At 41.1% G+C, this 24,505-nt stretch overlaps 2 long non-coding RNA genes across 4 annotated transcripts in view; both read right to left on the bottom strand.

Annotated features, from left to right (window-relative positions):
• LOC131408221 (uncharacterized) overlaps window positions 1-24,505 on the bottom strand; it is a 178,659-nt gene that overhangs the window by 115,608 nt on the left and 38,546 nt on the right. The gene's annotated exons all lie outside the window — the stretch shown is intronic.
• LOC131408223 (uncharacterized) lies at window positions 11,024-24,472 on the bottom strand. Of its 3 annotated transcripts, none has more exons than XR_009220719.1 (4): window positions 24,107-24,472; window positions 23,807-23,897; window positions 15,899-16,020; window positions 11,024-11,171 (listed from the first exon to the last, which is right to left on the bottom strand). It is a non-coding gene; the product is annotated as an uncharacterized LOC131408223 (long non-coding RNA). The 3 variants fall into 3 exon arrangements; XR_009220718.1 differs by lacking the exon at window positions 11,024-11,171 and adding an exon at window positions 14,483-14,513; XR_009220717.1 differs by lacking the exon at window positions 11,024-11,171 and having other exon boundaries at window positions 15,768-16,020; window positions 24,107-24,467.

The raw sequence follows: 24,505 nt of genomic DNA on the forward strand, positions 1-24,505 counted from the left end.
AATACACATAAAGTTTTTTAACATAAATTACATACCTACATTGTTTTGCAATTTGCTGTTTCCCAAACCATATATCATAGACGTCTCCCGTTATCAGTGCACATCATTCTAACTTACCATTTTAGATGTTTTAGAGGTATTCCAAAGAACAGGAATACCATAATCTGTTTACTTCTTCTTTGATAGAAATGGGATTACATCCAGTTTCACTATTATACATAATGCTGCAGTAAGACCCTTGTATGGAATTTATTATACTGCTATTCAACTGCTCAATTTGCTTTGTTTCCTTTTAGTGAGAGACTATGATATATTTTTATGGGAATTATTTTATAGGGACATTAATTTTATCACTGAATAAAGATATTTATGAGGAAACTGGACTTCAAGGTCATCCATCTCAGTATTCTGGAGAAAAATCTTGAAACTTAGAAAGTATTATGCTTGCTCCATCACATTCTAACAAGTCATGTTAACAATTTAAAGTTGAATGTTGGAATACCCTCAACTCTCTCTGTTCAGAAGGATGACTTTTTCTTGTCTTTAAAACTTCTGACTCCAGAGGCTCTCCGTTGGACTTCAGAGAGGATAAGATATTAGTGTCGTCGTATCTGTTTCTCTTCAGCTGTAGGCTGAATGGCCCAAAGATCATAGAATTGAACATGGTCCAATCGATATATATGATTTGGGTCAAAAATTCAAAGTAATGAACCCAAGATAGAAATCTATAACTTTGGTTCTTAATAAAGAATTTCCTTTGAGTGCCTGCCCGGTGGTGCAAGCAGTTAAGTGCGCGCACTCCACTGCGGCGGCACAGGGTTTGCCGGTTCGGGTCCCAGGCACACACCGACGCACTGCTTGTTAAGCCATGCTGTGGCAGCGTCCCATATAAAGTAGAGGAGGATGGGCACGGATGTTAGCCCAAAGCCGGTCTTCCTCAGTAAAAAAGGTGGGGATTGACATTGGATGTTAGCTCAGGGCGGGTCCCCCTCACAAAAAAAACAAACAAACAAACAGAATTTCCTTTGATATTCTTAAGTCTCTGTGATTACTAGTAAAAACTCACCTATGGGTAAACAGATGTGTTTCTGCTGGCAATGTTTGGCTTGAACATCCATAGTTAAGCCTGCCACATCAGTAGGTAGATTAGACTTGATCTCTTGATGACCTCTGCCCTTGGTCTTTGACCTGGGAAAAATAAGAATTTTAAAAAGCTGCTGTTATTAACACTCAATGCTAGAAATGCCCATTAAAGAGTGAGTTTGATTTGGTAAACCAAAGGGAATATAAGCAAAACAAAATCTTTAATATCTATAAAATTTCAAAAAATTTTAATTTTTTAAAATGTAACTCTGTTTTTGCCACAGTGGAAACTGTGTATATAGGAATGAAATATCCCTCTGTCCATTTCTTAAGTTGTTTCCATTGACTTGATGGATTTATCCTCTAATCCGGATTCCAAGTGTGAAAGAAAATCTTGGTCATTCAAAGAAAAGCAGCCATTTAAATTTGATTTTCTTTTAGCTCGGCATCCTACAAGTTTGAGGAATAAATGATCATGTAATGATACAATGATTTTGAAATCTAATTGTTAATTAGAGGGGTGTAAGGGATGATTGAATGGTGGTTCATCCGCATGGTCAGGGGTATTATACACATAGACTTGTAAACACGATTCAGGAAGCTGCTTCAGCCCCGTGACATCCCTGAGAACCACAGTTCAAGGAGGATCTAGGCACACAGCTGTCTGCCTCGATCTCCTGGGTTACATGTAGATCCAGCTGTCTTGAGTGTGGCTTCAGAGCAGCTATCTATTTCTCCCCTTCCTTCCCTCCAGCTTATCTCAAACAGTCTTGACTATCATATTTTAAAGATATATCAGTTCCTTATTTTCTCTACTTTTTATTATCTAAGTGCCCTCAACTATCACTTTTTCTAAAAAAGAATTGAAATACATAAGAGAACAATACACTGTAATAAATTGACCACTTATAAAATTAAGTTCAACCTGAAATCCCTCCCCACTTAACGGAGATGATCTTTTATAATTCACCATGCTTTTGTTTGGGCAGAGTCAGTTTATCAATGATATTTGGATGTTTTAAACCACATGAGATAAATAGAGTGTAAGGTAAAATTCTTAATCTTGAGAAGTTGTAGAATTTCCTGATGGTTAGGGAAATTAATGGTGGAGAACCTGAATCACATGAAAAGTAGTTGATTAATTAGCACTTGACAGAGTTTGTTAATTTGGTAAGGATGATGATAAGACATATATGTTGAAAAGATAACTTTGCATATCAGAGGCCACTGGGAAAATTCATAAAGTTCTCAAATACTACAAAAAATGACCATTTTTTCATAAAAGATGTCATACATGATGGCATCATATACTTCTCTCAAAAAATTTGCAATGAAGAAAATTAACACTTGAGTCATTTTAATTCTAACAATTTGTTCATGCCTATTATTAGGATAAAAATTTTAAGAAATAAAGTGGTAAGTGATGTACTTAATTTTTAACTTATTTTAGAAAAACAACTTTTTCACATTTTTAAAAAATATTTATTTGTATTTATTTTATGCTGAATTTATTCCTGGGCACAAAGCATTTTTTTAAATTAAATAACACCAATTCTTTTGAAACTCTTTCAAAAAGTTGAAGAGGAGAAACTACTTCTAAATTCATCCTGTGGGGTTAACACTATCCTGATATCAAAGCCAAAGACGCTAAGAGAAAATAAAATGACAGGTCTTTGAAACTACAGAAATGGAAAACTACAATAGAATACAATAGAAGAGAAAAGTACAATTTCTATTGTAGAAAACTACAATATCTTTGATGAATATTGATACAAAAATCCTCAATAAAATAGTAACAAACCAAATTCAGCAGCATATTAAAAGGATTATACATCATTTTTAGGTGAGATTTATTCCTGGAATGCAAGGATGTTTCAATATATGAAAATGAATCAATGTAATAAACCACATTAACAAAATGAAGGAAAAAATAGAAAGATCATCTCGATGGATGCAGAAAAAGCGTTTGACAAAATTAAACATGCTTTCATGTTAAAACACTAAAAATCTTTCAGGGTTAAAGGAAGCTACTTCAACATAATAAAAGCCATATATAGAAATTCACACAAAACATCATATTCAAGGGTGAAAGACTGAAAGCTTTTCCTCTAAGATCAGGAACATGGCAAGAAGGCCCACATTCACCACTTCTATTCAACATGGTATTAGAAGTTCCAGACAAAGCAATTAGGCAAGAAAAAGAAAGAAATAGCATCCAAATTGGAAAGGAACAAGTAATATTATATTTGTTTACAAATATTATCTTATATGTTGAAACCCCTAAAAATTCCACAAAAAAATTGTTAGAACTAATAAATTCTGCAGAGTAGTGGGATACGAAATCAACATGCAAAAATTAGTTGTTCTTCTAGACATTAATAATAAGTAATCTGAAAAAGAAATCTACAAACTTTACATTTTTATTTACAATATCATCAAAAAGAGTAAAATACTTAAGAATCAACTTATTCAAAAAGATAAAAGTTTCAATGATGATTTTGCAAAAATAGAAACATCTGTCCTAAGATGCCTATGGACTCTCAAGGCACTCTGAATAGGCAAAACAGTATAGAAAAAGAAAAAGAAAAAGAAGAAGAAAGTTAGAGAACTCATACTTCCTGATTTCAAAACTTACTACAAAGTAATCAAAACAGTGTGGTACTGGCATAAATACACACAATATATTAATGAAATACTATAGAGAGCCCAGAAATAAACCTTTGCATATACGGTCAAATGATTTTTGAAAAGGGTGCAAAGAACATTCATTGGAGAAAGGATAAGTTTTTCAACAAATGGTGCTGGGAAAACTGGATACCCACATGCAAAAGAATGAGGTTGGATGCTTACTTTACACCATATACAAAAATTAAGTCAAAATAGATCAAAGATTTGAATGTTAGAGTTGAAGCTATAAAATCCTTAGAAGAAAACACAGGGTAAAATCTGTGTGTCATTGTGTCCAAATGCCATTGCCAACAGTGATTTCTTTAATATGACACCAAAGACATAAGCAACAAAAAAATAACAAATTGGACTTCATCAAAATGCAAAAGTTTTCTGTATCACAAGATACTATCAACAGAGTAAAAAGGCCACCCACAGAATGGTTGAGAATATTTGCAAATCACATATCTGATAAGGGATTAATATCTAGAATATATAAAGAACTCCCACAACTCAACAATATAAAAACAACCGAATTTAAAAATGCACAAAGATCTTGAATAGACATTTCTCCAAAGAAGATAAAAAATGGCCAGTACACACATGAAAAGATGCTCAACGTCACTAAGTATCAGGAAAATGCAAAATAAAACCACAATGAGATACATCTTCACACCCATTAGGATAGTTACTATCACAAAATCAGAAAATAACATGTTGGCAAGAATGTTGAGAAATTGGAACCCTTGTACTCTGATGGTGAGAATATAAAACTGTGGAAAACAGTATGGTAGTTCCTTCAAAAATTAAAAATAGATTTACCATATCATCTAGCAATTCCACTTATGGGTTCTGAAATAATAGAAAATATATTTATTGGTCTCTTCCTCCAGTTCCTGGCACAGAACTCCTAAAACCCTTGTCATTTTCAAAATGATAAGAACACTAGTAGCATCTCTTGTTCTAATATTTGTCTTTGACTCCATCCCTGACACAGAGCTCCTAAAACCCTTGTAATTTCCTAAGTGATAAGAACACTAGGAGAATCTTTTGTTCTAATGAGGCAACTCTGGGTGGGCTCCTGGATGGCTCCTGGATGGGGGTTGGTCACCAGACAGACCAAGCCCTGATTAGAAGCTTGGAATGTTTAGCTCTACTCCTTATCCTCCAGAGAGGGGAGAGGGGCTGGACACTGAGTTAATAATTGATCATGCCTACATGTGGGATCCTCCATAAAAATCCCAATAGAAGGAGGTTCAGAGAGCTTCTAGGTTGCCAATGACAAGGAGTGCCTGGAGAGTGGTGCACCTGGAGATGGCATAAAAGCTCTGTGCCCTTTCTCACATACCTTTCCCTATGAGCCACTTCCATCAGGCTGTTCTTGAGTTATATTCTTTTATAATAAACTAGTGATCTAGTAAATGTTTCTCTGAGTATTGTGAGCCACTCTAGCAAATTAATCAAACCCAAGGAGGAGGTTGTGGGAACCTCTGGTTTATAGCCAGTCAGTCAGAAGTACAGGTAACAGCCTGGGCTTCTAACTGGCAGCTGAAGTTGAGGTAAGGTTGGGTGGGTGTGCAGTCTTATAGGATTGAGCTCTCAACCTGTGAAATCAGATGTATCTCTGGGTTGACAGGATCAAATTGAGTTGAATTATCTGACGACCAGCTGACATCCCAAGAATTGCTTGTTGGAGGTCTGGGGAACCCTCCCACATGGGAGAAAATGAATCTCAGAACACTATTTATAGGTGTACACTCAAAAGAACTCAATGCAGAGGTATAAAGACATATACGTACACCCGTGTTGTTAACAGTGTTATTCAAAATAGCCAGAAGCTGGAAGCAAGCCAGGTGTCCATCAACGGATGAATTGACAAAAAAATGTGGTGGATACACACAGTGGAATACCATTCACCCTTAAAAAGGAAGGATTTCTGACACATGCTATGACATGGATGAACCTTAAGGACTTTATGCTAAGTGAAATAAAGCCAACCACAAAAGGAAAAATACTGTATGATTCCACTCATATAAGGTACTTAGAGTAGTCAAATTCATAGGAATAGAAAGGAGAATGGTGGTTCCCAGGGGCAAGAGGGAGAGACAACAGAGAGTTGTTGCTTAATGGGCACAAAGTTTCAGTGCAAGGTGAAAATAGGTCTGTGGATGGTTGGAGGTTATAACTACACAATAATGTGAATGTACTGAATGTCACTGAACTGTACACTTAAAAATGGTTAACATGGTGAATTTTATGTTATGCATATTTTATGACCATTTAAAAAAATTAATTATTTTCAACAAATAAACAAACACTAGCTACATGCAATAGCATGGATAAATATCAAAACCATAATGTGGCATAAAAGAAATTATATTCAAAAGGGTATATATTTTATAATTCCATTTATATAAAATCCTAAAAAGAAAAAAACCGAGGTCTGGCTTCCAGTAATAGAGGAGTAGCATGTTGAACTAACACTCTCACAGATAACAATGATAAAATCTGCATAAAATATTATATATATTTATAGAGAATCATGTATCTATATGTAATACACATATAATAAATGTGTATATGTGTGTATGTATAAATCTCTTCCAAAGCAAGCAGAACTGAGAGGGAGTCTTCCCTTAAATGATGGGAATTGCACCAGGAGATATTTGCAACCTTGAGTCTTTTGCCTCAAAGCATTCCAAAATCTGTACATGGCCCAGACAGGGGAGAAACTACAGTCTTACTTGTAATGTTAGAGGATGTATTTTGGGGCTGGCAGAGTAGCTGGAAAGTTAGGGGAGAAATTCAGGAAGAGAGGGACCCACAAAGAGGAAAATCTCAAAATAAGTATGAATGTCTCCCACCTACACACATCAAATTGGCAGATCTTTGAACAACACACATGCAGAGTAGGTCCCAGAGGGCCTAGTGTAAAAACAGCTGGAAGATGAAAGAACTGAATGAGGATTTCAGCTATGCTCACTGTAAAAGAGATAGGATTGGAGTTTCAGTCCAGCCAAGTCAACTCCCTGCTAGAAAAACAACAACACTCTTCAAAGGAATACAATAGACTCCAGAGGCTCTTTAACTATAATCCATGGTTTCCAGTACACAATTTAAAAAATCATGAGATTTGAAGAAATAGGAAAGTGTGATCCATATATGAGCAAAAGCAGGCAGTAGAAGCTATCCCCAAGGTGTTGCAATTAGCAAACCAGCATAAGAAAGTAGCTATTATAAAAATGATCATGGTGGTAAACAAAAATATTCTCATAATGAATGAACAGATGTGGAAACTCAGCAGAGAAATGGAAATTACAAAAGAGAACCAAATAGGAAGATGAAATAAAAAAAATACCTTTGAGTTTACCATTAAGATTAGAATCAGTAGAAGAAACATGAAGATAGGGCAATAGAAATTATCCAGTCTGAAGAAAAGAATGTAAAAATTTTGAAGAAAAATGAAGAGAACCTTACAACCTGTGAGATGATTGAGTCCCTAGCAGAGAGGGGAGAGACAGAAAAATTAAATGAGGCAGAAAGGCAAATCAATAAGTAATAGCATAATTTCCAAAATTTGGTGGAAAGTCTTAAATTTTAGATCCAAGAAAGTCAGTAAACACACAAAATAAAATACAAATTAAAACCATACCTAGGCACGTGATAGTCAAGCTGCTAATATCCAAAGATAAAAGGGAAATCTTGAAAGCAGTCAGGGAAATAGATATATACAGGGGAAGACATTACATACAGGGAGAAATAATGTGAATGATGGATGATACATTATCAAAAACAAAAGAAACAAATCAATAACAAAATGACATCTTTCAAGTGCAGAAAGAAAACTCAAAAGTCAACACAGGATTCTATATTTAGCAGAACTCACTTTCATAAGGGAAGCAGAAGCCACAATAATATACCACACACCTATTAGTGGCTAAAATAAAAAATAAAATTGCAAATACCAAGTGCTGGTGAGGACTAGGAGCAACTAGAACTGGGAATGCAACATGATAGTTGCATTCGGAAAACAGTTGAGCAGGTTCTTATAAAGTTAAACATACACTTATTATATGACTCAGATATCCCACTCCTAGAGATTTACTGACACAAATTGAAAACTCATGTTTAAACAAAAACCTTTGTGTGAATCTTTATAGCCATTTTATTCATAATTGCCAAAAGCTGGAAATAAACTAAATGTCCTTCATCAGGTGAATGGAGAAAGAAACTGTGGTGCATCGGTACATTAGAATAGTACTTGGAAATAAAAAGGATAGACTCTTGATTCACACAACAAGATGGATGAATCTTGGATGCATTTCTCTAAGTGAAGGAAGCCAGATTCAAAAGGCTATATGGTATATAATTCCATTTATATGACTTTCTAGAAAAGGCAGAATTACAGGGGTGCAAAGTGATCAGTGGTTGCCAAGGGATGGAGTGGGGGAAGAGGTTGACTACAAAGAGACAGTATGAGAGAATTTTAGGGGTGAAAAAACAGCTCTGTATGGTACTGTGGAGGTGGATACATGACCATAAAGTTGTCAAAGCCCATAGAACTGTACACTGCAAAGAGTGAATTTTACTCTGCAAATTTTAAAAATCAATCAGGATGCTGGGGAACTCAAATGGAATGCAGTGAAAAATGAATCTCACTGTATTACAAGCATGTGACATAACCACACAGAAGGGGTGGGGATGAAAGGTCCTGACCTAAGTAACTTTGGAAGACAGTGCTTTGATGAGATACTGTAAAACTAAAGTACTGGACACAAACACTGTACACTAGGTGATAAATGTGTTTTTCATAAGGGTATGGATTAGCAATTCTGAAACTAGTTGACACATTAGTAAATATATTGTAGATAACTGGAGTTAAGTTTCTCACTGTTGGTAAGAGAAGTTACGTATAAACAAAAGGAGAATGCTAGAATAAACTCTGTGGTGCTGGATTGGAGTTGGAAGTATCAGTATGAATCCACGTCTCTTTTAATATATCTATCCAGATAGATAGTTAGATTGATAGATCAATAGATAGGTGTGTATACCTGAGTTTCTATTCATACATACATTTCCAAGCTCTGCTGAGTGGGTCTAGAAGCAGTGACACTCTAGTATCAATGAGCCCACCTAGCTCCCAGATCTGGGTTTATATCATTCTCCAATTAAAAGAAGCAGGTTTTCTTGGAGAAGTGGCTAATTCTAGGATTGGAGATGGAAAATACAAGATGAACCCGGAACATCCTGTAGTGTCAGAAAGTAGGAAAGTGCTTTAACAAAACACAGAAAATGATGAGATTTGTCAAAAGGAATCAATCTGAAAGACTTCCCAATGGCTCAAGCTGGAAAATTGTGAAGAACAAAATAAATAATGGTGGCATTGGATTATTACCCAGAGACCAAAATAAATATCCATGAGTCTATACTGATATAAAATAGATTAAATAAGAAAGGAAGAAAGAAAGAGAAAAAAAAGAATGAGAGAAAGAGAGAAAGAGAGGAAGAAGGAAAGGAGAAGTAGGGGCGGAATCTTCCTCACAGAATTCCAAATAATAAACGTGGCTTGATAGCATGAAATAGAAAATCGCCACTAAAACACCACAGTAATAATTACTGTGAGCAAGGGCCGGCCTGGTGACTTAGCGGTTAAGTGCGCGCGCTCCGCTACTGGTGGCCCGGGTTTGGATCCGGGCGCCCACCGACACACCGCTTCTCTGGCCATGCTGAAACCTCGTCCCACATACAGCAACTAGAAGGATGTGCAACTATGACATACAACTATCTACTGGGGCTTTGGGGCAAAAAATAAAGGAGGAGGATTGGCAATAGATGTTAGCTCAGAGCCTGTCTTCCTCAGCAGAAAGAGCAGGATTAGCATGGATGTTAGCTCAGGGCTGATCTCCCTCACACACACACACAAAAATTACTGTGAGCAAGACTGATTGATGAATGCAAAAACTGTGGGTGAAACTTAAAGAAGAAACAGTACATTTGCAGAGCCTCAAAGCATCTCCCTCCAAATACTTAAATTTTTTCTCTTAATTTCTTTAAAAGACCTATGACTATTTAAAGCAAAAATTATAACACTGTATTGTGGGATTTATAACATGGATAGACGTAAAACTTATGACAACAATAGCATAAGGGACAGACATAGGTAAATGGAACTGTTCTGTAGCAAGGCTTCCATATTTTACATTGATTACACTGGTGCACTATTAAGTCTAGGTAGGCTGTGATATGTTAAAGATGCATATTGTAATCTGGACCAACCACTATAAAATGCAAAATTGTGTCACTTAAATGCTAACAAAGGAATTAAGCAGCAAAATAAAGGGTTTTTACAAGAATGTTCACAGGAGATGACCTGCACGTCCTCAGGAGAAAGACGAGTGCACTGTAGGGCAACCACAGAGCAGAACGCCCTCAGCCCTGCCAAGGAGCAAACGCTGACACACACATGCTGGCTGAGTCTCATCAACCTCGTGCCGAGGGAGGCAAGCTGGACAGAAAACAAAACACGTGGGATGATTTCAGCCAAGATGAACCTATGATGAAAAAACCAGAACAGTGGTTGCCTCGGGGGAAAGAAAAAATTGCCTGGGAAGGAACGGGAAAGAGTTTTCTGGGGGTGATGGAACTATTCTATTCTTAAAGGGGTGAAGGTTATATGGGCATGTTTATTTGCCAAAACTGTACAGTTGAGAGTTGTGTCTTTCTGTGTGCATACATCTTACCCTCCCACACACAAAGAACTAAAAGATTAATAAAGTGAGGTGGGAATGGGATGGAATGTGGGTGAAACAAAATTGGCAGACAATTAGTAGTTGTTGAAGCTGTGTGACGGGCCTACTATGCTATTTTGTTTATTTTGTATATTGTTTAAGTTGTTCTGTAATAAAACACTCGTATAAGAAGACAAACTCGATATACAGTGTTTGCTGGTAAGATATTGGTTACCTTTTGGGAGGAAGGAGGGAGAAAGGGATTGTCAGCGCCTGAGTGAAGCTGGTGCTAGTTCTTGGTCACACAAGTGTGTTCACTTTGTAATAATTCTTTGAGGTTTACATGGATGACTTCTGTATATATTTCTGTACGCATGTTATACATCAATAAACACTTTAAATCCTGCATATTTGCACAAAGATCTTAATATCTCAGAATAACAGCAGTGTTTTGTTTTAGAGTGGAACACGTTCACTCATGGCATCATCAGATGGATTTTAATACTTCCAAGTATCTATTAATGCCCTCACCCTTGCGTGGCCCTCTGGATCTTTCCATTTTTGGCTCAATTTGGCAAGTGTCATGGCTTTGAGTTTTTATGATGGGTATGGGCCCTTCAGGTGGGCAAGGTCCAAGGGAAGGATCTCTGCAGCGACCTTGACCACGGGAGCCAGAGGGAGGATCATGGCAACCTGGAGGGATGGAGGGGATGGTAGGAGAGGTGGCCTTGAAAAGGCAAATTCCAGAATCCCAGACACCCAGTATTTCCATTTTAGATATTGAATTTACACTTCAAATACTGGCCAGGAAGTTTCCACGAGGGCTGCAAGCATCCTCAGCAATAACCAGGCTGCTGAGCCCCACCCCTACCTGAGTACCAGCCTCAAGGGATGCAGCCCAACCACACTGCGCATACTCTGGGGGTTGGGCAGGGCATAGAGAGTGGGCAAGGTATAGAGAAGAGGCGGGGTAGAGGGTGGGGTGGAGAAGCAGAGGGATGGGGACCAGGGGCGGGGGGACAAGGTGGGAGTTGGGGCCCCTAGCTGTGTATGCTGGGAGCTTTTGTCTCTTAACCGCTCCCAGCTGGGAGCTTGCAGGACTGCAGGACTACAAATCCCAGGAGGCTGTGAGCATGGGGCGGTGCCTAACCCTGGGGGGACGAGCAGAGTGGTGTGCGCTCAGCCGAGGGCCAAACCGCCCTTGACTCAGGACTCTGGTCCTGCACCCGCTGCACGTGGGCTGAGTCCCGGAGGGATGCCACGGGATGAGCGGGACCAGGGAGTTAGGAGGATGTGGCGGCTGCATGGGCAGCTGAGGGCCTGCAGCGTGCAACTGGTTTTGTCCAAAATTGAAGTCGGACTCGTGCCTCTTCCACACCGTCTCCCTCCATTGCTTGATTCCTCCTCCCACCTGTGTGCCTGTGGGTCTTTCCACTGCCTCCGACCTAGTCCAGGGCCAGGTGCTTCTCTAAACTGCCTATGGGAACTGGTTTGACATCCCAGAAACTTTCCACTTTGCCTGCTGCCCTCTGCCTTCTCCAGCCAAAGTGCCATCCTTTCATCAGCTTTTGAGAGACATTCGCTCTTGTGGCCGCTCTTGCAAGTACAACTTAAGAGCTTTGCAGGGTGTTAACATTGGCTGTTGCTTGCCTTTTTTGCAGATATGGAAGTTGAGGCATCTGTGAGGTTAATCATTGGTTTCCCCAGGATCCGCTAAGAGCAGAGGAGAACAACCCAATTCCCAGGCAAGTATCTAGTAGGCCGTTTTCACCAACACATTCCAGTGCAGAGGCCTCCAAAACAACAACCTTAAGATGAGAATAGCTTAAGCATTTTGCCCTTTAGATTGATCACCTAATCTCAGCTCAGGCCTGAGTGGCCAGTCTCTCAGGGACACGGGTGGTGACTCTGATCACTCAGGAAGAGACCAGTCATCCAGCTTTGGGAGAGGGACGTTCAAGGTAGACAGCACTTGGGCAACATTTGAAACCCGTCAGCTTTAACATCTCTGCTTTGAATTCTGACAAGGTTCCCGGATAAACATGCCTAGGGATAGTCAGAGGTACGATATCCATTAAAAATTGATTACAGTGGTGAAAGGAATAGAGCATAAAATATCCTGCTTATTTGCAAAAGATAAAATGCAAGCAAGACCTTCCTGTTAATTTTTTTCTGCTCATTCTCTTGGCTGTACTGTACGTTTGAATGCAGAAACAAAAATTTTTTTTTTTAAAGATTTTATTTATTTATTTTTTTCCCCCCAAAGCCCCAGTAGATTGTTGTATGTCATAGCTGCACATCCTTCCAGTTGCTGTATGTGGGACGCGGCCCCAGCATGGCTGGAGAAGCGGTGCGTCGGTGCACGCCCAGGATCCGAACCCCAGCCGCCAACAGCGGTGCGTGCACACTTAACCGCCAAGCCACAGGGCCGGCCCTGGAAACAAAAAATTTGAATTGCCAAATTCTCTTTTCCTGAGATTGGTAAATTAACTTAAAAGTCTTATTGAAACCTGTGGAGGAAGGGTTAGCAGCTTTCATGATTTATGTCGTCCCTAAAAATCTGGGCGTTGATCTACACGAAAACAAGTTCCTATTTATATTACACATCCCAATAGGTTACATATCCGATTTCTGAATGTGGGATATTATCAAAGCAACTGAAAAACCTGGTCATGGAAACTGGACCCTGTCACTTTGTCAAGAATTTGCCTCTGTATGAATTAATGACACATGAATTCTTTAACATTTTTGTAAAGAAAGGATGAGAAAGTGTGTAGTGTCTCTGAATGTGGCAAGACAGGGAAGTCTCATTAGACCACATCCTCGGGTTCTTCTCTTGTGTTCAATAGGCCCAGGTGATAATCCATGTAGTCAGGTGCAGCGCCCCTCCCCCAGCCCCCAGTGTTCCATCCTACTCTGGCCTGTGCCCTCTTCGGGGGTTCTGATGACACTCGTCCACAAGTGTTGGAAGGAAACATTGTAACATGAGGATATTCATCATCTTAAAACAAGGATTAATGGAGAGGAAAGTCTCGGGGTGTGTGTGCTCCGATGCACTGCTGTTGGGGTGTGGCCGCAGTGACAACTGTGCCCCCAGCAGTCCCCACAATGGCTGTCTCAAACGTTTGATCTCCTGGTGCAACCACAGCAGCTGTTGACAGAGCTGGGCACTCGTCGTGGTTCAGTGTCTTCCGTCAGATTTTGTAGCTCTAACCCTCCTCTGCTTGCCCCATTCCCACTCCTATCTGCTGCATTCATTGCTTTGTAGTTGTTTCCTAGGAGCCACTGTGTATAACTCTATTTCACAGTATCTTTAGGGACCCAATCTCACTACACGTGTCACTGTACAACAGGCCCTTATCCTGGTGTAGCCTATGTTCATCCTCTCCAGTGGAGCTGTGAAGAACCCTGCTTACTTGGAGCTCCTCTCATTCTCATGCTGCTGGGGCTGCTTACGAAGCTGGGCATCTCGTCTTTGGTCTCATTACATTATTCTTTTCATTGATTTTCTGAAGTCGGAGACGACTTTGTTAATAATGTGACACTGACTGTCACAGGCACTTTTATGTATCTTCCCCAACAGCTCTGTGAAGTAGGCCTGTGATCCCCATTTTACAGGGGGGGAACACTGAGGCTCAGAGAGGTCGAGTAGCTTCCTTCACTTCACACAGTTTCTTGGTACATTTTGAGTCTCCACTTGGAACTCCGCCTCTCAGGTGTGTGCACTTAGCTGGCGTTCCAATTTGTGCCTCTCTGCCATCCTCTCCAAAGGCACACGCCCCAACCTGAGTCCATTGTCTGCTTGATGACAGTCAGCCTGCACAAACCGGCCCCATGCAGGGAGTGGACTAGTCAGGCGTGGTCCTCCAGCTTACCCAGGGCAGGTTCTAGGTTTATTGTGAGAGCTGGAGCAGTGGAAGATACTCACCGTCACTCACCTGGAAGGTTTGTTATGGAGAAAAACTCCACTGACTTTTTGCAGGTGTTGTCTTCTTTGTCTTCATTGCTCCTCTGGGCTTTCTCCTACAGTCCGTGCTGTGCAGTAACATACAGTACAGAGACTGGTGAACATAATAGTATTGCCCTGCACCAAACGGTCACATCACTCATTTTTCTAATTATGAAAGAATTACATACTATAAAAAAAGTCAAGTTACCCAGATCTATGTAGAGTAAAGTGAAACCTACCCCATCCATCCCTTTCCCTGCAAACTCACTCCCCTACTCAGAAGGAACTATAGTTAAGAGGTTGCAGCTTATTGTTCTGGACATTTCCTATGAATATATAAATACACATAAAGTTTTTTTTAACATAAATGACATAACTACATCATTTTGCAATTTGCTGTTTCCCAAACCATATATCATAGATGTCTCTCCTTATCAGTGCTCGCCACTCTAACTTAGCTTTTTAGAAGTTTTAGAGGTACTGCAAAGAACAGGAATACCATGATCTGTTTATTTCTTCTGTGATAGAGATGGGATTATGTCCAGTTTCACTATTATACATAATGCTGCAGTAAGATCCTTGTATGGAGTTTATTACACTGCTATTCAACTGCTCAATTTTCCTTGTTTCCTCTTGGTCAGAGACTATGATATATTTTTAACAATTTTATGGGTATTATTATTATTATTGTTATTATTATTATTTTTGTGTGTGTGTGAGGAAGATCAGCCCTGAGGTAACATCCATGCCAATCCTCCTCTTTTTGCCTAGGCAGACCGGCTCTGAGTTAACATCTGTTGCCAATCCTTCTCCTTTTTTTCCCCCAAAGCTCCAGTAAATAGTTGTACGTCATAGTTGCACATCCTTCTAGTTGCTGTACGTGGGATGTGGCCTCAGCATGGCCGGAGAAGCGGCGTGTTAGTGCATGTCGGATCTGAACCTGGGCCACCAGTAGCAGAGCACTTAACCACTAAGCGACGGGGCCAGCCCTATGGGAATTATTTTATAGGGAATTTAATTTTATCACTGAATAAAGACATTAATGGGGAAACTGGACTTTAAGGTCATCCCTCTCAGTATTCTGGAGAAAAATCATGAAACTTCTAAGGTATGAGGCTTGTTCCATCACATTCTAACAAGTCATGTTAACAATTTAAAGTTGAATGTTTGAATAGCCTCTACTCTCTCTGTTCAGAAGAAGAATGACTTTTTCTTGTCTTGAAAACTTCTGACTCCAGGGGCTCTCAGTTGGGCTTCAGAGAGGGTAAGATATTGGTGTTGTATCTGTTTCTCTTCAGCTGTAGGCTGCATCTTTTAAAGATCATAGACTTGAACATGGTCCAATAGATGCATATGATTTGGGTCAAAAATTCAAAGTAATGAACCCAAGATAGGGATCTATAACTTTGGTTCTTAATAAAGAATTTCCTTTGATATCCTCAAGTCTCTGTGATTACTAGTAAAAACTCACCTATGGGTGAAGAGATGTGGTTCTGCTGGCAATGTCTGGTTTGAACATCCATAGTTAAGCCTGCCACATCCATAGGTAGATTAGACTTGACCTCTTGACGACCTCTTCCCTTGGTCTTTGACCTGGGAAAAATAAGAATTTAAAAAAGCTGCTGTTATTAGCACTCAATGCTAGAAATGCCCATTAAAGAGTGAGTTTGATTTGGTAAACCAAAGGGAGTATAAACAGAACAAAGTCAGTAATATCTATAAAATTTCAAAAAATTCTGATTTTTTAAAATATAACTCTATTTTTGCCACAGTGCAAAATGTATATATATGAATGAAATATCCCTCTGTCCATTTCTTAAGTTGTTTCCATTGACTTGAGGGATTTATCCTCTAATCCGGATTCTAAGTGTGAAAGAACATGTTGGTCCTTCAAAGAAAAGAAGCCATTGAAATTTGATTTTCTTTTAGCTCGTCATCCTACAGGTTTGAGGAATAAATTATCATGTAATGGTACAATGATTCTGAAATCTAATTGTTAATTAGAGGGGTGTAAGGGATGATTGAATGGTGGTTCATCCCTTTGGTCAGGGGTATTGTACACATGGACGTGTAAACACGATTCAGGAAGCTGCTTCAGCCCCGTGACATCCCTGAGAACCACAGTGCAGGAGGATCTAGGCACAGAGCCGTCTGCCTCGACCTCCTGGGTTACATGTAGATCCAGGGGTCTTGAGAGTGGCGTCAGAGCAGCTAACTTTTATCTATTTCTCCCCTTCCTTCTCTCCAGCTTATCTCAAACAGTCCTGACTACCATATTTTAAAGACCAATTGTAGTTATTTACATAAGCTGCTTGTTCATTATTGCAGAGTAATAATCAGGCATACCATTAAATATCACTTAATCTACCTAATTAAATTTGTTGTGCCTTTTGATTGATTAAAACACTAAAGTTAGTTCAGAGTTTGATATTCACCAAATGTGTTAATCTGCTTACGACTGCCATGTGCCTCATTCCTCTTAGAAGTGTATCTTTGGCCCGTCACAAGATTTTAATGAATCAAATCATCATAAATTAAGATAATGTACTATATTTTGGATGATCGGGAGGCATATGGGTCCATTTTGGAAATATGCTCATCTGTCTTTGCTCCTATGGGAAGTTTCTGGTCATTGTGTCTCCACGTGGCTTGCACAAACCCTAGGTCTATAAAGCTTGGTGCCTCTCCTTCTAATTGAGGTAGAAATAAAAGAGGTCAGAGAGACTTATTAAAGTTTTGGTTGCATGAAGTCTTCTATGAATATCATCCATGCATATTGTTCTGGATAGCTCTCTGTTCCTAAGACTACTAGTTACTTTAAGGGCTTGTCAGGAACTGTGAATGGTCTGATATTTTACCTTACCTGCAAACCAATAAGTTTGCCTACCATGTTCTTACAGATGCTGGCAAAAGACACGAGACCCATGGGTCAGAGACACAGGACTTAATGACAGAGCAATGGCAGTGGCCAGAGTATCAACATTTGCACTGGTTCAGTAAATCCCACTTCCCAAAAGGTGATACACAGTGGGCCAGGAGACATGCAGAGGGTTGCAAGATCTCAGAGCTTAAGGAACTCATATCTTTGATAACAGGCAGGAAGTCTGCTGACCTTTGGCCTGGGGAGTGGTGTTATTTTTATTATACTGGGCAGTAAGCAAGCATGACCTTTGCTCCAGAGGAGGCCACTATTTCTATCTTCCAAGGTTGACAGCTCTACACACGTTCTTGAAAAGATAACCTGGTTTTACTGGCTTTCAAAAATAAGCTTGAATGAGACTTCATCATCATTTCGTTCTTCTGTTACCTTTATTGAGATTGTGCAAATATGCTCTTTTCTCTGTAAAGTTCACTAACTTTAAAATTTTCTTATTAGAGCAGCTGAGGAAACTATTATGGGTTGGATCTGAAGGTATGCTTTTCCAGGAAAAACGTGAAAGAAGATCGGTGCTCACAGAACTTTGCCACAAGGAGTTGATATCAACTTAAATGATTTTAATTTGAATACTGTTTTGTACAACTTTCTTCCATCTTACTTCATCCTCTCTGCTTCCTGTAACTCTCATATGGGAATGGGGCAGTTTCAGGGATTCATTGAACTCATTTACAATATTAAAATGTTTTTTTCTGTTGTGTGTGTTTTTTTTTTATTGAGGTAAAGTTAATATACAACATTAAATTAGTTTCAGCAGTACAACATAATGATTCAATGTTTGTATAAATGTTGAAATGATCACCACAATAAGTCCAGTTAACATCCGTCCCCATACATACTTACCAATTTTTTTCTCTTGTGATGAGGACATGGCGTATTTCACGGTGCAGAAGAATCAACGATGGTGTCATACTTTTCCATATACAGCTTGATGAATTTGGACATAAGTATAACCCTTGAGACTGTCACCACCATCAAGGCCACAAACATATCCATCACCTCCCAAAATTTTCTCTCACCTCCTTTATTACTATTATTGTGTGGTAAGAACTCTTAATATCTACACTATCAGCAAATGTGATGTATGCAATACAGTCTTGTTAGCTGTAAGCACTATGCCATATCCTTGATCTCCAGAACTTATTTATCTTGATTACTGAAACTCTGTATCCTTTGACCATCAGCTCCCCATTTCTCCATCCCCTCAACCCCTGGCAACCACCATTCTAACCTCTACTTGTATGAGTTTAACTATTTTAGATTCCACATATAAGTGAGTATTTGCCTTTCTCTGTCTGCCTTATTTCGCTTAGCATAATGTCTTCTAGGTCCATCCATGTTGTCAAAAATGGCAGGATCTCCTTCTTTTTTCAAGGTTGACTAATATTCCATTTCTTTATCCATTCATCCATCAGTGACATTTAGGTTACTTCCATATCTTGGCTATCGTGAATTAGCTACAGTGAACATTAGAGTGCAGGTATTTCTTTGAGACCCTGACTTCAATCCTGTGGGCATATACCAGAAGTGGGATTGCTGGATCATATGCTAGTTTTCATTTTTGGAGTAAGCTCCATACTGTTTTCCATAATGGTTGTACTAGTTTACATTCCCACAAGGGTTCCTTTTCTCCACATCCTCACCAACATTTGCCATCTTTAGTTTTTTTGATAATGGCCATCTTAACAGGTGTGAAGTGATAGCTCATTGTGGTTTTGATTTGCATTCCCTGATGATTAGTGATGCTGAACACCTTTTCATACACCTGTTGGCCACTTGTATGTCTTCATTAGAAAAAGTCTACTCTGGTCCCTTGCCCATTTTTTAAATTGATTTGTCTTCCTCTTATTGAGCCAACACAAAAAAAGAGAACAAAATGTCCAGGCATTGTGGATGTTTCCCAGTTGATGCAGATGGTTTTGTATTTACAGTGGCACCAAAAGATCATGTTTCATGCTTTTTATTCAGCTTGTTATAAGACCAGCAGTAGCTGCGGCATGGCAGATAATCAGGATCTTCTGGGTTTGGAGGTTTACAACATAAATGAGTGGTAAGGAAATTATTGAGATTATAGTCCATGGAATCCAAGATTGATAGGTGTAGGAGGAAATTAAGGTGAGGATCGGTGATCTAACATTACTTCTGATCATGAGGCACAGGTATCTACTGTATGAGTGTTTGAATAAAAATATTAGAGATCAGGAATTTGTGGTGGGTGAATATGTTTTCTGAATTATTTACTTTTGAACATAACCATTTGGATTATGTGAACATCTGGGATATGGGAGTAAGTCGTTAACAGGGGGTGGTTGATAATGTCATTATTGATTTAACTTCTATGAACACCAAGTGGTCAATGGATTACGCAAATGAGTAGTCAGAAAACACAGAAATGGTAGGATTTGGGAACTAGTAAAGGACTGGGGACCGACTGTCTTGAGAGGGAGTGCCAGGACTTGTGCGGTTGAGATTGACAAGGACAAGAAGAGAATAGAATCACACTCAAACAAGGAGGGGGTGTTAACAGGATGGAGGGGAGAAATGATCTGGAGTAGCCTTGAGTTTTGACCTTGAGCTTTCTGTTCTTGATGCAAATCTGCCTGATGACATCCCAGGACACAGGTCAGATCTATCCCCGGAGGATAGAGGGAGGGTGGAAGTACAAAACAGCCAGGATAATTGTCCTAAAAAGGCAGGCTTCCTTTATCATTTGACCCAATTTCATGATTTATTTTTGTAAGGTAAGAGGAAAAGAAGGATGATAGCCAAGTCTTCACAGAGGAAGCAGCATAACTGTGGGAACCAGTCCAAACCAAAGCCTGGTTTAAACATCTCCATCCCGTTGAGGATGTCTAGTGACATATTCAAGAGACCAGTTACTAGAATTTCATCCCATCCTGGCAATGAAGGGTCTCTGGGAGTACACCTTGGACGAGCCCCACCAAGTCTGCTGGCCCGAGAGACCACAAGGACTCAAGGCCTGTAGAAGTGCAGGACAACTAGTAAATCCTTTCAATCTTTCCAAAGCGTTGGAAAAACTTGCCTCTAGTCACACAGGTGAATCCCTTCCAGCTGTGCTCGCAGGTGGTCTGCACTCCAGGTCCCATGCCCACTCCTGCCGGTCTTCAGATTTGGCAGAGATGATTCCAAGAGCTGATCTGGGCATTCCACAGTTCCACTGCCAACAATTTCTGGCGACTGAGGAAGGTATCAGGAAGGAGGAAAGGGCAGTGAAGAGCACAGGAGAGAGACTGGTGATAGCACTGATGGCGAACAGACTTGCTAGCGAGGCAGAGAAAGTGAGGGGCCAAGAAGGCCTTCTTGACAGCAGACGAAATGGAGCAGGCACCTCAGTGAGGTCTCTTGGCAGCGTCCATAATGTTTCCTTGCTTTGAGCTCTTGAAACTTTGAAATATACCAATATGTTTCTTTTTTTTTTTTTTTTTTTTTTTTGGCTTTCTAACAGAAACATTTAATGCTGTGAAACCGTTCCATCAAGTTATCCCCCAATGGCATTCCCACAGGCCCTGGGGGAGAAAGGCCTAGATCTCCATAGAGCATGTTTGGAAAATCACTGATCTGGCCTATTTTTTTTTTCCAATATGTTTCTTTTATTAAACTCTGCTGCATGACAGAAAATATAGACAGTGGTTTCTTTCTGAGGTGAGAGGTTGAGTTTCAAGTGAGGAGAGAAAGATCTTCCTTTTTCATGCTGTTCTCTCATTTTCCTTTACTATGTATGTTATTTATTTGTACTTTCAAGTCATCAGCGAGTTATCAACGTCACAGGATGATTCAGTTTTGCCCCTCACAGTCACAGTAAAACCTACTTAAAGTGGATTATTCTTTTTGTGTAATATTCCAATAGATTCCAAAATATTATTTCAAAAGCACTTCGATGTCTATGTTCTCAAATTAGATATTTACTTTTGGTCTCCATTTTTGTGTTCCTTCTTGCATGCTACTTAACAGTTGCATCTAAGGAAATACCAGATTTCCCTCAGTTTTTTAGATCCATATGTGTTGGAAATTTGATTCATGAAGATGGACATGGCAGCTGGGGGATCATGCTCTTATCAAAAGAGACCATTTCGGCATCAGTAATCTGACAAGAACTCACTGCTTGTTGAGATTTAATTGACTATTTGAGGGAGCAAGCTTTCGCTTTGGCACTTCTCTTTCTCTTTGGAGGCGAAGTATTGCCTTCCCAGTCTTTTCATTACCAAATCACTTTCCTGGGTGGCTGTGCCATGTCAGGAAGGGCCTGGGATGCCGGGAACCAGGAGTCATCCTCAGCTTCTAGCTGTCCTAAGAAGGCTTCCCTGGCAGAGTCCAGCCTGTGTGCCTGGGTGACACTTGTAACCATCAGACAGGAGGTGATAACTCACAAGTGCCAAGTGATTCATCTGGCCCTTGTCTTACAGGGTGTTTCCAAGGGATGAGGTTCAAAATGCCACTTGGTAACCCTTTGAAAGCCCTTGTCGTGGGGTGGGTTCTCAGTGTGAGCTCAGAGCAGTGTCTATTCACCACCAGATGGGAAGCATTTCAGTATTTTAATTGGTAAGGCTGTGTTCATACACCACCATGGATCATCAGTTCCGTGGCATTTCCTGCTGGACCACCCCACACCCCTGTCATGCCTCATCTTTCAAAGCTCCAAACAGGGTTCACACCCCATCAGGTGGTTGTAATGTAACCACAGCACAAGATTGGGGAAAAAAACACAACCACGCAGGGGTGACACACTTTAATGGCTCGGGCCCCATTACCCCATTTGGACAAGTTGGCAACATCACCACTGAGTGTGTAAACTGGATGATTGTCCAAGACCGTGGACCTCAGAAGGACACGGCCTCAGAAGTCACCTTGGACAGCAAGGGACAGTGTGGGGTCACTCACTGGTCAGGATTATGGTCCCTTATCCTGGTAAAGCAGAGCTCACCCGGGATCCATCAGGCCAAGCCAGGGAGGAGGCTGGGGGCCTTCTAGGGAATTTCTGCCCTAAAGTGAATGGCATAAGGAAGGCAGGTGTGCTGGAAATCCTGGTTCACAGAAAGCGGTCGTGTTTATGGAATGAGGCCCAGTGGTAGCCTTAAAGCTGCATCACAAATCTTTCCCATTGGATACAAAACAAGCAGGAAACAGAATTCAGAGTCCTGGACAAGGATCCCAGCAGGATTCAATTCTAGGTCAGTAGTGAACATGGAGGCACTAGAGGGGTCTCAGAAGGGAAAGTCCTGTCTGCCTTTAGTCCATTTGCACATCACCTTTTCGGGCCTTGTCCTCTCCATGTGCATGTTCTGATCTTTTTACATTGTTTTCCCCACTTAGAGCTGATGCAATTCCAGAGATTGAACTAGAAAACTACAAGTTCCTAAAATTTGGTCAAAAGAAACTTCCACAAGAGAAGCAGAAAACATTCCCTCTTCCTCCAGAATTAGGAAGGCAGCCCCTGACTATGGCACGACCTGGTCCTGGGTACTGCTGTTTTAAAGACACCCACATTTCAGTGGTTGTTGCTTTGCCTGTGAAAGTACCATCAACCTTTAAATCCCAAGAGAACGGGCGGGGGGCCGTGTCTGCCCCTGGAGCAGCTGAATGATACTGAAATGAACTTTTCCTCGGAGTTAGGGGGAATTGGGAGTGACGTCACTAGCCAGAAAAGGGGCTGGCCTTTCTCCCTTCTCCAACATACAATAAGTTGATGACTCAGAAGAGTTTTTGATTCAAGGAGAAATGTGAGATTCTGTGTCTCACTCACATGCCTACAGAAAGCGACAGAACCACACCACAACTCCCAAGCTGTAAAGGGAACAGGACTTTAATATAATATTCAAATATGTCATTAATTATTTACAACAAATAACCACTGACCCTCCTCAATGGGTGAGTAGGTGCTGAGGTAGAGATGTCAGGGAGCTGGGATGGGGTTGTCCCTTCTCTCTTGGGCTTCAGGGGACCCCAGGAATCAGCTTACAATGCTCCCCTTCCCGGCAAGTGGGAGGAGCTGGCCCGGTGCATAGCAGGCATCCCAACTGTGTCCCCGCTGCTGAGGATGGGGCTGTGATCGGCCACTGGTATGGGGTTCGGCGTTAGGCCTTGGGGGCTGAGTAGAAGAGTCGGGTTATCTTCTGCGGCCTCCCTCTGAATCATGGCCCCCCACCCTGTCCCCACTGCACTGGGTGCTTCAGACCCTGTGCTCAGTGTTGTCAGCCACCAGTACCCCATTCGCCCCTGCCACGTGAGCGATCATTTAGTATCACCTATTTCACAGAGAGGGAAACGGAGTCTCAGAAAGCTGAAGAGAGTCACCCCAGTCGCAGGACTGGTCAATAGTGGAGCTGGGATCCCAGTGCCAGCTATGCGACTCCCCAAGGCCACGCTTAGCCCGAAGCCTTACTGAACCCCCAAGAGTCAGTCACCCTGGCCCAGACACTCACTCACCCCAGACCTTGATGATGGCCGGTTCTTCTTGGCCTTGCGTATTTTGCAGGCCAACTAGGTCTAGGGATCTGGCTGGCAGGACAGGTTGTAGCTACAGGACAGAGAGGCACCTGTGAGCCTACCAGGAACCACACCTCAGGTGTCCCCCTACTGCCTGCCCAGCAGCTGGAGTCTGGGTGTCCCAGAGGTCGCCATGTAATAAGGCCGGGGGATGAGTGGGGGACCATGGAGACAGGCTCTCTGGACTGGCCAACAGGGAGGGTCCAACCCTGCCCTCACCCAACTCCTTCCCGGCATCACCTCTCATTCTCGTTGAGCAACTCCATGTCTTGGAACCAGGCCGCAAATCGCTCCCTCGGGTTCTAGGTTGTAATTCTTGGCAGCCTCCTGGAGCAGCAGGATCTTCCTCATGACTCGGTATTCCTGGGACCAGAGGGAAGGAGAGGATGCAGACAGGGCCTGGGTGGAGGATGCTGCAGGGGCCTTGTTGGAGGTGAGGAGTGGGGCAGGGGACCAGTCCTGGAAACCATCCTTCCCTCCAGTTCCATCCAGGCTCTACCAGTAATCAGAATGGGAATAATCAGCCCCTCCTCCAGGAAGATATCCTTGATGCCATCCTCCCCTCAACCCACCCGCCAATTGGATGGGTCTCCCACTCCTCTGGTATCAAACTCTTCCACACAATGTAAGATACAGGGG

This window comes from Diceros bicornis, chromosome 7, assembly GCF_020826845.1.
Source record: "Diceros bicornis minor isolate mBicDic1 chromosome 7, mDicBic1.mat.cur, whole genome shotgun sequence".
Classification (NCBI taxonomy): Eukaryota; Metazoa; Chordata; class Mammalia; order Perissodactyla; family Rhinocerotidae; genus Diceros; species Diceros bicornis.